Source organism: Lygodium microphyllum, chromosome 27, assembly GCF_053477565.2.
Source record: "Lygodium microphyllum isolate KBCC chromosome 27, Lygodium_microphyllum_v1.1.10, whole genome shotgun sequence".
In the NCBI taxonomy this organism is placed as follows: domain Eukaryota; kingdom Viridiplantae; phylum Streptophyta; class Polypodiopsida; order Schizaeales; family Lygodiaceae; genus Lygodium; species Lygodium microphyllum.
This window is the reverse complement of record NC_141161.1, coordinates 39,439,075-39,450,526: the sequence shown is the minus strand read 5'-3', so window position 1 is coordinate 39,450,526 and position 11,452 is coordinate 39,439,075.

The following is an 11,452-nucleotide window of genomic DNA, read 5'->3' as shown; positions in this document are numbered from 1 at the left end:
ATTCATTTATGAAATTGAGCACATAGACTGGGTGTCACCCATAGTCATTGTGATGAAGAAAAACGACAAGATTCGAGTGTGCGTCAATTACAAGAAGGTGAATGCTGCTACAAAGAGAGACAACTACCCCTTGCCGTACACCGAGCACATGCTTGAGAGAGTGGCAGGTAAGGAAGCCTATAGTTTCCTAGATGGCTTCTTGGGGTACAATCAGGTGCAAGTGCATCCTACAGATAGGCACAAGACCGCCTTCTCCACTGAGTGGGGCGTCTTTGCGTATGTAGTCATGCCCTTTGGGTTAACCAATGCCCCCGCCACCTTCCAATGCCTTATGTGCACCATATTCAAGGACATGCTTCGCAAGGATTTGGAGGTCTTTGTGGATGACCTGTGTGTCCATTCGACCTAGATTGAACACCTAGACAAACTCCGTGCGGTCTTTGAACGGTGTCGCCTATACCATCTCTCCCTGAACCCCTTGAAATGTCAGTTTTGGGTGAAGCACGGATACATCTTAGGACACGTGGTGTCAAAGAACGGCATTGCCACGGACTCCTCGAAGGTCAAAGTTATCGTTGGCCTTCCACCCCCAAGTAATTACAGGGGAGTTCAATGCTTCTTAGGTCACATAGGATACTATCGGTGGTTTGTACTGAACTACGCGCTGATCGCTAGGCCATTGTACAAGCTGCTAATTGTCTTCGAGTGGACCGAAGCATGCCAACGGGCGTGCGAAGAATTGAAAAAGGCTCTAACAACGGCACCTATTCTACGAGCCCTAGACTAGACCATTACTTTCCACGTACACATTGACGCCTCTAAGTTTGCCGTGGGGGCAGTGTTGTGCCAACCTGGTGAGCATAACCTAGATTACCCATTAAGTTTTGCTAGCAGGAAACTCACTAAGACGGAGATGAATTATTCGAAAATGGAAAGGGAGGGATTAGCCATGGTGTTCGCCGTGAAGAAGTTCCGGCATTACCTGTTGGCCACCCCCTTCACCTTCTTCGTAGACCATCAAGCCCTGCTCTATTTAGTGAACAAACCTTGCGCTACAGGACGTATAGCTCAATGGCTTCTCCTACTCCTAGAGTTCGATTTCTCCGTGGTGGTGCGGAAGGGAAAACAACATTACGTGGTTGATCATTTGTCCCGTATACCCACAAGAGAAGCCGCTGGACAAGGCATCATGGACGAGTTACCGGACAGCCACTTATTCCATCTGTCCAGCGAAGGAGACCTATTCAGGGCTGATCTGACACCATACTGGGCAGACGACATAGTCCAAGTGCTCGAGCATGGGCTGCCCGAACGACCAATAGAATGGGCATGGCTTAGGCGCTTGATCCTGAAAATCCAGCCCTACCAGCTGATTGCAGGCCAACTCTATAGGCTGGGGCAAGACGGATTGCTACGTAGGTGCATATGTGAGCATGAGATGCACGATGTGCTCTCAGAGGCGCACAACGGTATTGCAGGAGGACACTTTAGCGGAGACATGACAGCACGGAAGGTGCTGCAATCCCAGCTATGGTGCCCCACACTTTTCCATGATGCTACACAATTCGTCAAGCATTGTGACGAGTGCCAATGAACAAAAGTCTCGATTTGTAAGGATCAGATGGAGTGAACCCCTATTATTGCTCGCCAACCTTTCGAAAAATGGGGGATTGACTTCATAGGACCCATCAGCCCCGCGGCGCAATACTCACAAGCCAAGTACATCGTGGTGGCCAGAGATTACCTCACCAAATGGGCAGAGGCGAGAGCCACACAGAGAAACGATGCTAGGACAACTGCCAAGTTCTTATAGGAGCAAGTAATCTCGCACTTTGGTTGCCCCATCAAACTGGTTAGCGACCAGGGAACGCACTTCATCAACGAAGTAATAGCCCATCTCCTATCCGCCTTTCTTATCATCCATAGCAAATCCTCACCATACTACCCTCAGGCTAATGGCTAGGCGGAATCAACCAACAAAATTCTCATCAATGTCTTGACTAAAGTGGTCTTAGCCTCACGAAGCGACTGGGATAACAAGCTGATGGCAGCCTTGTGGGCCTACCTAACAGCTTATAAAACGGCCGTCGGTCAAACACCTTTTAGGCTGACCTATGGGACTGAAGCCATTCTCCCATTAGAATTCTTCGTCCCTAGCCTGAGAATAGCACTCCAAGAACGGTGGGAAGGGAAGGAAGCATGGACGCAACGCTTGGTTGAGTTGGAACGCCTATCAGAGATTCGTCTTCTAGCCACCCACGCACTTATCTGCGAGAAAGCCCGACGCAAAAGCTAGTTTGACAAACATGTTAAGCAACGGGAGTTTGAGCAAGGTGACCTAGTGCTCCTCTACTCAGTTAAAGGACATAAGCAAAAGATGAAATTCAGAGGTCTCGGACCCTTCAAGGTCCGGGCAATCAGCCGAACTGGTAATGTCGAGCTTGAGACACTGGATGGTGAAGGAATGGGCTTCTTCAATGGCAGTCGTGCCAAGAAGTACTACCCGCCCACTCATCCTTTGCATGAGCCACCAATGGTAGAACCACCCGTCAAAATACGAGTAGCCACAATTACGAAAATCTACGAGAATGAGGAGGAGCCTGTAGAACCCACCCACCTCCGTGTCACGGTCACTGCCAAGCAAACGTGCTCCTTCAATGCCCTGATTGATGAGGGGACGGATTTCAATGTTTTAACGCACAAGCATTGGATCCAGCTCGGCAAGCCAATACTTCATCCCACAACAACCAAATTAAGCCCATACGGGGCTCAATCCTACCCACTTCTCGGCACATGCCGAGTCACCGTTTCTATCGAGTCTGAAACTATCCCCATGCTATTTTACATGTTGCCAAGTACCATGGATGCAAGCACAGAGTCATTGCTCGTGCGAACCTTTAAAAAGCAGACTCACTGCAATGTTGATTATGAGTTGCAGCGCATCCACTTAACGATCGGCAATGTGCGTATTGTCACGACTTTCAACAAGGGCCTCGTAACCCTATCACCGCTCACAGGGCCGCCGATAGAAACAGCTGTAGGTAGGACTAAGGAGGGGGGTCATGCATATCTGCCACACCCAGATCCCCATAAACCGCAGGCCACAGCACCCAAAGCAAAACTTCAACAGCCTCACTTGCAATGGGTACCTAAACAGCCTCGAGAACCACCTAGAACTAGATGCGCATGTCTGCATAAGACCTACAAATCTAAATCTAGGAAACCAAAATGCCATCACCGCAAGTGCCGCATGATTAAACAAATATGGATCCCTAAAATCCTCCTGCATCGTGCACAAGGCTACTATGAGGGGAATGCCTCGCTGTGGATCCCTAAAATCCCAACTACCAAAAGCACTAGTTCTACGTCAACCTCAAGTCTGATCAGTCCTTGTCCCCCCATGCCTCAAGACCATGAATCGCAATGCTCACCCCACTCATCCGACCCCTCTACGTGTCAACCCAAGAGAGTTGCACATGCCTATCGGCCCAAACAACGGCTATCACCACAAGTGGCATCATCCAACCAAATCAACCTGCCGCTCCGCAGCCTAGCTGACTGCAGCAGCATAACTGCTGAGATCAAACCCGACCCATCCATCTTGCCAACAGCTAGGTTGCCGACTCAAATGGACCCCCAGTCGCAACTCTGTACTGTCAGAACCTCCAGTTCCAGCAAACCTCAACCACCCGTCGGTCTTAAGCCCTCCTATGAACGAAAGTCATTTCTAACGCTGGCCGCTGACCTTGCAGAGGACACTGGAGATGATGTGGTGGACTGCATCAAACAGCTCAATGCCACCTTTGTTGCACTGGCCCTCAGCTATGACCGCCTGGACTTGGGTCTATTAGCAGAACCCTTTGCAACAGACGTGCACAATATGCCTTGCTCTTGGGAGACTTTTGAATTTGCCTTTGCACAGGCTTCTCGCTCTGCCGCCGCTGAGTTGCTCGCTAGTGAGGTCTCCAAAGAGCAAGCCATTAAGCAACACCTCATCACATCATTTGACCCGCGGACAACGTCTGCCATCACTGACCAAGAGAGCGCAAGGTTATCCCACCTAGCGGATATGGGATCACCCTTCTTGAAGCAGTGGTATGCTCTTAGGTTGCAATGGGAAGTCGACGGATGTCGCATAATGACCAACGCCGAACAATGCCAAGCCATCAAAACAGCTGAGTATGATCCCACCTATGTCGCACCTACCTCGTATAGAGTGTTAACCACTCTTCGGGGTTGTCCCATGGACGATCATATCTCAAGGCACCCCTATCTCGACCGCCTCTTAACAGAGGAAGAGCTCCACATCGCAAGTCGGGTCGACTCCGGTGATTTGCTCACAGATGTCCTCACGTACATCACACATGTAGGCATTCGACCCTGTGACCTGAACTGCGCTGCACAACTGGAATATAACCCCAACTTCTACGTTTGGCTCCTACACAAATAAACATGAACGCCTTGGCCCCACAACCTCCAATCCTGGGACGGATTCTTCTTTTCCAAAAGGGGGAAGGGGCAGTAAGGGGATAAACAAAATAAAATCTAAAAAGTAAAAACGAAATAAAATCTAAAAAGTAAGCCAAGTGTGAAATGCTCAAAATTGAAATGCAATATAAAAGGAGGTGATAGAAGTCTGAAAGGAAAAGTTAAGACTATGGGCAATAAAATCTGCTATGCTTTTGGTCGTCCAACAAATTAGTTGCCGAAAAATACTAAAGAGGGAAATGGCTAAATGTGCAGGTGGCGACCATGGCAAGCCAGGACAAAGCAAGCAAGCTCCCCTTCTCAGAGGAAGAACAAGTAAAGTATGACCTCATGGTGGAAACAAGAGCTTTCAACCAGTTAACGTTCCACCACGTATTTAACCTGGAAGACGTAGTCATCGAAGAACCAGCGGTACGTCAAATTATAGAGCAGTGCCACCTACAGAAGTACCTGGATGCAGTGGGCCGGAGGATAGACTACACCCTGTGAGCTGATTTCTTGTGTACCTTCAACAGAAACAGGGGCACCGTCACGGTAAGTGACAAGGAAGCTACCAGACAGGTTCAGATCCAGCTAACCCCCGAGCTGGTGGAAAGGGCACTAGGGCTGCCAAATAAGGTGGAAAGGAAGCCAAAAAGAGACATCTATCCCATGTTGGGGATGGATAAAGTGAAGGTTCACACCAATGACGGAATTAGCCTAGCAGACATCCCCAACCAAGGAATTCAGCTGCAAGCAAAGATGGTGCACGCCCTGTTCTCAAGCCAGAGGTACAACAGCATTATGACCCGAATCAATGTACCTCTGCTCGACAGCATCGCGGCGCAATCACTGGACGAGGTGAACCTCAATGGGTTTGTAAGAAAGACAATTGAGGCTTCGGCAAAGGTCCTGGCGACGACAGGAGGAAGAGCCGTGGCAGGAGAGTCCCCGTCATCCCGATCGACCCGCAAAGCCTCATCCTCCAAGGCCTCCACCATAGGGTTTGGAGGTGTCCTTACGACAATCATTCAAGAAGCGATAGGGTAGGGACAAGCAGGAGAAGACAAAGAGGGAGGTGACGAGGAAAGTGGCGAATCACCATCACAGTCCTAGCCTCATGCGAAAGAGCAGCAGAGGTCGTCTGATGAAACGGAAATGGACACCGATGAGGAGGGAGAACCCCAGGCTACACCACAAAGGCAGGCGGAACAACGAACTAAGGCCCTACATGGAAAAAGAGAGAAGGAGCGAAAGAAGAAAGAGAAGGAAGATCTGGAATGGGCCCAAAGGGAGTCGGTAAGGGATGATGAGGAAAGAAAAAAGAAGGCCGAGGAGGAGCTGAGAAGGAAGGAAGAGGAAGAATTAGAGCTAGCAACCCATCGCTCCATCGAGGAACAGCAAAGAAAAGACGAGGAAGGAGCAGAGGGCCCGCACCAACCTGAGGCACCCGGTCCTAGTACAGGTGTGTCGGAAATTGCGCCCCTACCCCTGCAGAAGGAAAAGGAAATGACCTAATCAGGCCAGCTTCCCCTCTCCTCATACCACCCATGCAAGCCACCCCTATCATCATGACACCCCTTGCCACCGCCACCCAGGGGCACACCCCAAAAGTCGACGAGAGCAATGTGGTCACCTTGCTGCAGTTTCTGGTGGAAAGGGAGCTGGCAAGGGAAGCGGCTGTGGCCACCCCAGCTTCAGGATCCAAAAGGGCAGCCACGGCCGAACTAGAGCCAAGGTCGGAACTGAAAAGGCAAAAATTAGAAGAGGTCGCCACCACTACCACCATGCCCCACCCCCCACCTCCACCATGCCAATACGACGAGTACGTGAAGGAGTTGCTCGCGCAGTTGCAAAGGGCCAGACAGGAAAGGAGGATAGCCGTGGAGGAGCTGGCAGCGGAACGAGAATCACAAGCCGCCCTCCAACTGGAAAGAATGAAGCAGATAACAGAATATCAAAGGGAAATCGTTGTGCTCAGGGAGGAAGCCAGCACTAAGGAGGTGAAAGAATTAAAAGCCCTGAAGGAACGTGATGCTGCCTAGGAGGGAAGAATAAAAATCTTGATGGAGCGTCTCAATGGGGAGAGGGAAACGAATGCCCACCTTCGGTGCAAAAATGATCAGTTATCTGCAGTCAACCTGGAAGCGCAAAGCCAGCTTGATAAAATCAGATAGGAGGATGCAGAGCTAGACCAATTAAGGGCAGAACAGGTGCGAAGGATGCAGGTGAAGCTGGACCAGCTCAATGCGCAAATCACATAGGAACGCCAGGAGCAGTCCCGCCTACACCGTGAGCTCGAGGCCCAGCAGCAACAACTCATGGCAATGACCCTCCATCAGGGGGAGAGCCTGGAAGATATGGAAAGAAGGGCAAAAGAATGGTCCGATCATAACGAGCATAGAGTACGGGACTTAGCACGCCGACTAGCCAAGGCCGAAGGAGACAAGGTGCTGGCTAAGAATCAGGCAGAAGCGGCCCAGCTCTCCATGATAGCCTAGCAACACACCTTTCTCAATACGCTGCTCCACGCCACCAGACCAGAAGGAGATGAAGCCAATGATCAGCTGCTGCAAAGGAAACTAACTATTGCGCGCAGAGCTCTCACAGCAGGGCTGCACGTGCCGCTGCAGCTAGGAGGCCCGCCGTAGAGCCTAGAAGAGCAGAGAAGATATCTTGCACAGGTAGGCCTGACGGCGTAGGAGATAGATAACCTTGATTTCATAGAGGAAAAAACACAAGAAGACAAGCAAGCAAAAGGGGGTGAACTAGAGCTCGATCTGGGACCTCAGGAGGAGGAATACGTCCCACCATCCCCTCAACCACAATAAGCCGAAGTACAGCCCCCTGATACATCTACCGAGAGAAGAGCGGCCCAAACCAACCGTAGGAAAGAGATGGTGGAGAAGGCAAGAAGAAAGCTAAATGCCAGACCTGTCCCAAGACAGCCACCCCCTCTCCTACTGCACACCCAAGATTCCCCTGCTGAATTCCGTGCTGAATTGATTATCTCGGAACAGCAGGAGTATAACCGCGACCCCTTCGACTTGCGCTTTGAGTTTCCCACGGCCTTGAATAGGGTACTGCCCATTCAAATGGTGAAGGATGTCATTGCCATGGGGGCAAGGCTCAAAGCCAAGTGGTTAGCGGAGCGTGAGGCTCACCCAACTGCTTCGAGAGCCGAGGACCGCGAGTTTTGGCAAGATAAAGTCCTCGAGGTACCTAGATCAGTGGAAGGCTATAATTGCCAACCCATCTAGAGGAGACACATTTTTTACGTCAACCTGGAAGTGTGGATGGCATTTTGCAACACCCTCCCTTTAGAGAGAAACGACCCCACTTTTATGCATAGAGATGGGCTTCAACCTACCTTTCCTTTATCCATTCACTATAGATGGGTTATTGATTTAGTAACCATGCCTACAGGAATTTGGAACATGAGATATCTAGTACTTGCTAGAGAAGATCTCACAAATCAAGTGGAAGGAAAAGCCTTGACAACAAAGTCTACTCAAGCTGTTTGTAGATTTTTACTTGAAGAAGTATTTTGCAGGTATGGTTGTGTTGCCAAAGTAACTGCTGATAGAGGAGAATTGGATGCCGATGAGGCTCGCCATTTCTTTGCTCAATTGGGAATCAAGCTATCTCTTACATCAACCTACAATCCTGAAGGCAATGGTAAGAGTGAAAGAGGTCATCAACCAATTCTCAAATCATTGGCAAAATCTTGCAGAGGAAAGATGAGAGAATGGCCTAAAATGCTACCATTCGCATTATGGGCTAATAGAACTACCCACAGTGCAGTAATAGGTTATATGCCAGCTGAACTGATATATGGGCAGCCACCTATTATGCCTAACTATTGAGGAGTCTATTGTCACATGGAGTATCTTGCATTGGGATGAAGGCATAAATAGAGAAGAGTTGCTAACTTTGCACATAAGGCAGCTTGAAAGAAGGCCAGAAGATGTCAAGACAGCCATTGAAAGGCTGAAGGTAGCAAGATTGAAGAATAAGAAGAGGTTTGACAAGCATCATCGACTCCGAGCTATTCAAGAGAATGATTGGGTACTTGTCTATGATAGCAGCCTGGACAATCAATATAGTGCTCATAGGAAGCTAGCTAAGCGATGGTTTGGTCCATCTGTGGTGAAAGTAGTACATGATAATGCTACTTATACTTTGACTAAAATGGATGGAACCATGGTCAAGGTACCAATAGCCGATAAATGTATCAAGCTCTTCAAACGGAGAGAGTCTTCTACTTATGAGCTTGATGACTTGGATATGAGCCATCTTGAAGACAAGCAAGATGAAGAAGACTTAGAGGATGAAGATGAAGATATGTTAGAAGAAGACCCTCCTTAACCTGTAATCTTGTGAAATGGCACATGCCGGAGGATGTGCAGGTTAGGAGGGGGTGAATGTCAGAAAGTTTATTGTTCATAATATAAATCATGGAATTCTTATGAACACAGAAGAACTTTACTAGGATTTATATGAGGAATTTTCATACATAACTCAGTCATTGTTATCCAACAGTCAACTTAGATATCACTTAGTTTCATAAGTTCTTTTGTATCTATCATATAATTTTCAGTTGTTTGTATCATGTATATTGATAAAAAATTAAGTCTATGGGAACCCATAACTTGATCAGCTAGAAGTAATTAATAGTTTGAAGGCTAAGTCACATTGGTTTAAGAGGAAAATTTGGTTAGAAATCAAGAAAAGTACCAAAAGTCCACTAGGTTCATGTGGGACCTAAAATAATGGACTAAAATGACCTGTAAGTGACCTAAGTGGTCAAAGTGAAAAGTGGGAGCTGAGCAAGATGCAGCCCGCATTTTTCAGTGCAAAAACAGGCCTGCATACCTGTGGCAACTAGAGAAGGAGTTGTGGGCTATGGTGCATGCTCCAAAGCATGCAAACTCAAGACAAACTGGAGCTGAAGAAGAAGATACAAACAAGGAAGGTGAGAGCTCTTCTTACCCGTCCATTTGGAATGACAAAAATGAATGGTATGACAGTCCATAAAAGGGGAAAACGTGAGAAAAAGTATTCAACCTGCTCTTATGTATGTCTTCTCTCATTCTTTCACCTTATTCATGGTCCAATGAAGCCCGTCTTGTACCCAAGTACTTGAGTGACTTTGGGACAAGAAAAGGGGAGGATTTTGAAGGTGTATGGGATGTTATGGACTGAAAAAACCAGTCATAAACAGGGTAGCCCATTGTTCTTGTCCATTTTGATGAGTAAACAAGTGATTTATGTGGTTGTAATAGAGGAAATTGACCTCTTAACATCAGGGCTTTACTTGTGAATGATTAGATGAGCTTATTCTTGGGATTATGTACACTTTTGGAGCTTGATTATGGGTTGGAAATTACTGTTTTAAAACAAGGCTAAAGTTAATTTTATGCTTTATCAATTCATTTCATGAGCTTTTGATCTATGTCTTGAATGTACTTGAGTCTACCATCAAAATACTTGTTTCTTAGAGATGATACCCATCCATGTACATGAAATGAAAACCATTTGAGCTTGCATTTGGAATATGCATTTGGATTAAATCTGAGATTATCCCTAATGTAATGGCTTATTATTCCCATATGCATTTGATGAATTCAAGACAAAGTCTTTCATTCCATTAATGTATGCTAAATAAACAGAAAAAGCTTGATATCTTCTTCTGTAACTAAGTCATTTCTAAAACCCAAATCTTGTCAAACCCCAATCTTTGCTCTTTCTCCAAACCTTGAATCCCACACTCTTCTTTTGCTCTAAACCTTGTTGGTAGACCTTCAACCCCCAACACAACGACAACGTTTGAGAGAGAGAAAGAGAGAAAGAGAGAAAGAGGGAGAAGGAGAACTTCTCACCGCCACCACCGCTGTTTGGGAAGAAGAGGAGGAAGTGCATGGAGGGCAATGAGGAGCCGTTGTTGGGAAGAGGAGTCGCTGAATCCATCCTCGGGCTTTGCGGTGAGTGCATTGTTCCCTCTTGGTTTGTTTTTGTTTTTTCTCATTTTCTTTTGCTTTTTTTGTTAAAAATGATGTATACTGAGAGAGAAAGAGAGAAAATGAGACAAGGAGAGGAAGAGAGAAAAAGAAAGGAATGAGAGAGAGAAAAAAAACATGAAACATAATAAAGAAAGAGAAAGAGAGGGAGAGGGAGGGAGAGAGGAGAATAAATGGATAAAAAACAAAGAGAGAGTAAGATCTTGTTCTTTAATTTCTTCTTTTCTTATTTGTAGTAGTAGTAGTAGTTCTTTAATTTCTTATTTTCTTGTTTATAGTGGTACTAGTAGTAGTGGTGGTGGTAGTAGTAGTAGTAGTAGTAGTAGTAGTAGTAGTAGTAGTAGTAGTTCTTTAATTTCTTCTTTTCTTATTTGTTGTGGTAGTGGTAGTGGTAGTGGTAGTGGTAGTGGTAGTGGTAGTTTTCTAGTAGTAGTAGTAGTAGTAGTAGTAGTAGTAGTAGTAGTGGTAGTAGTGGTAGTAGTAGTAGTAGTAGTAGTAGTAGAAGAAGAAGAAGAAGAAGAAGAAGAAGAAGAAGAGAGAGAGAGAGAGAGATTTTTTGTTAAAGGAAATGAGAGACAGAGAGGAAGAGAGAAAAACAAAGAAGGAACGAGATAGAGTGTGAATAAACATGAAACATAATAAAGAAAGAGAGAAAGAGAGAAAGAGATTGAGGGAGGGAGAGAGGAGAATGAATGGATAAAAAACAAAGACAGGGTAAGATCTTGTTCTTTAACTTATTCTTTTCTTGTTTGTAGTAGTAGTAGTAGTAGTATTGGTGGTGGTGGTGGTGGTGGTGGTGGTGGTGGTGGTGGTGGTGGTGGTGGTGGTGGTAGTAGTGGTGGTGGCAATAGCAGTGGTTGTGGTGGTAGTAGTACATAGAGAGAGAGAGAGAGAGAGAGAGAGAGTTTTTGCTAAAGGTGCATCTTTGGTTTGTTCGATAAGGGGAATACTAGTAGTAGTAGTGG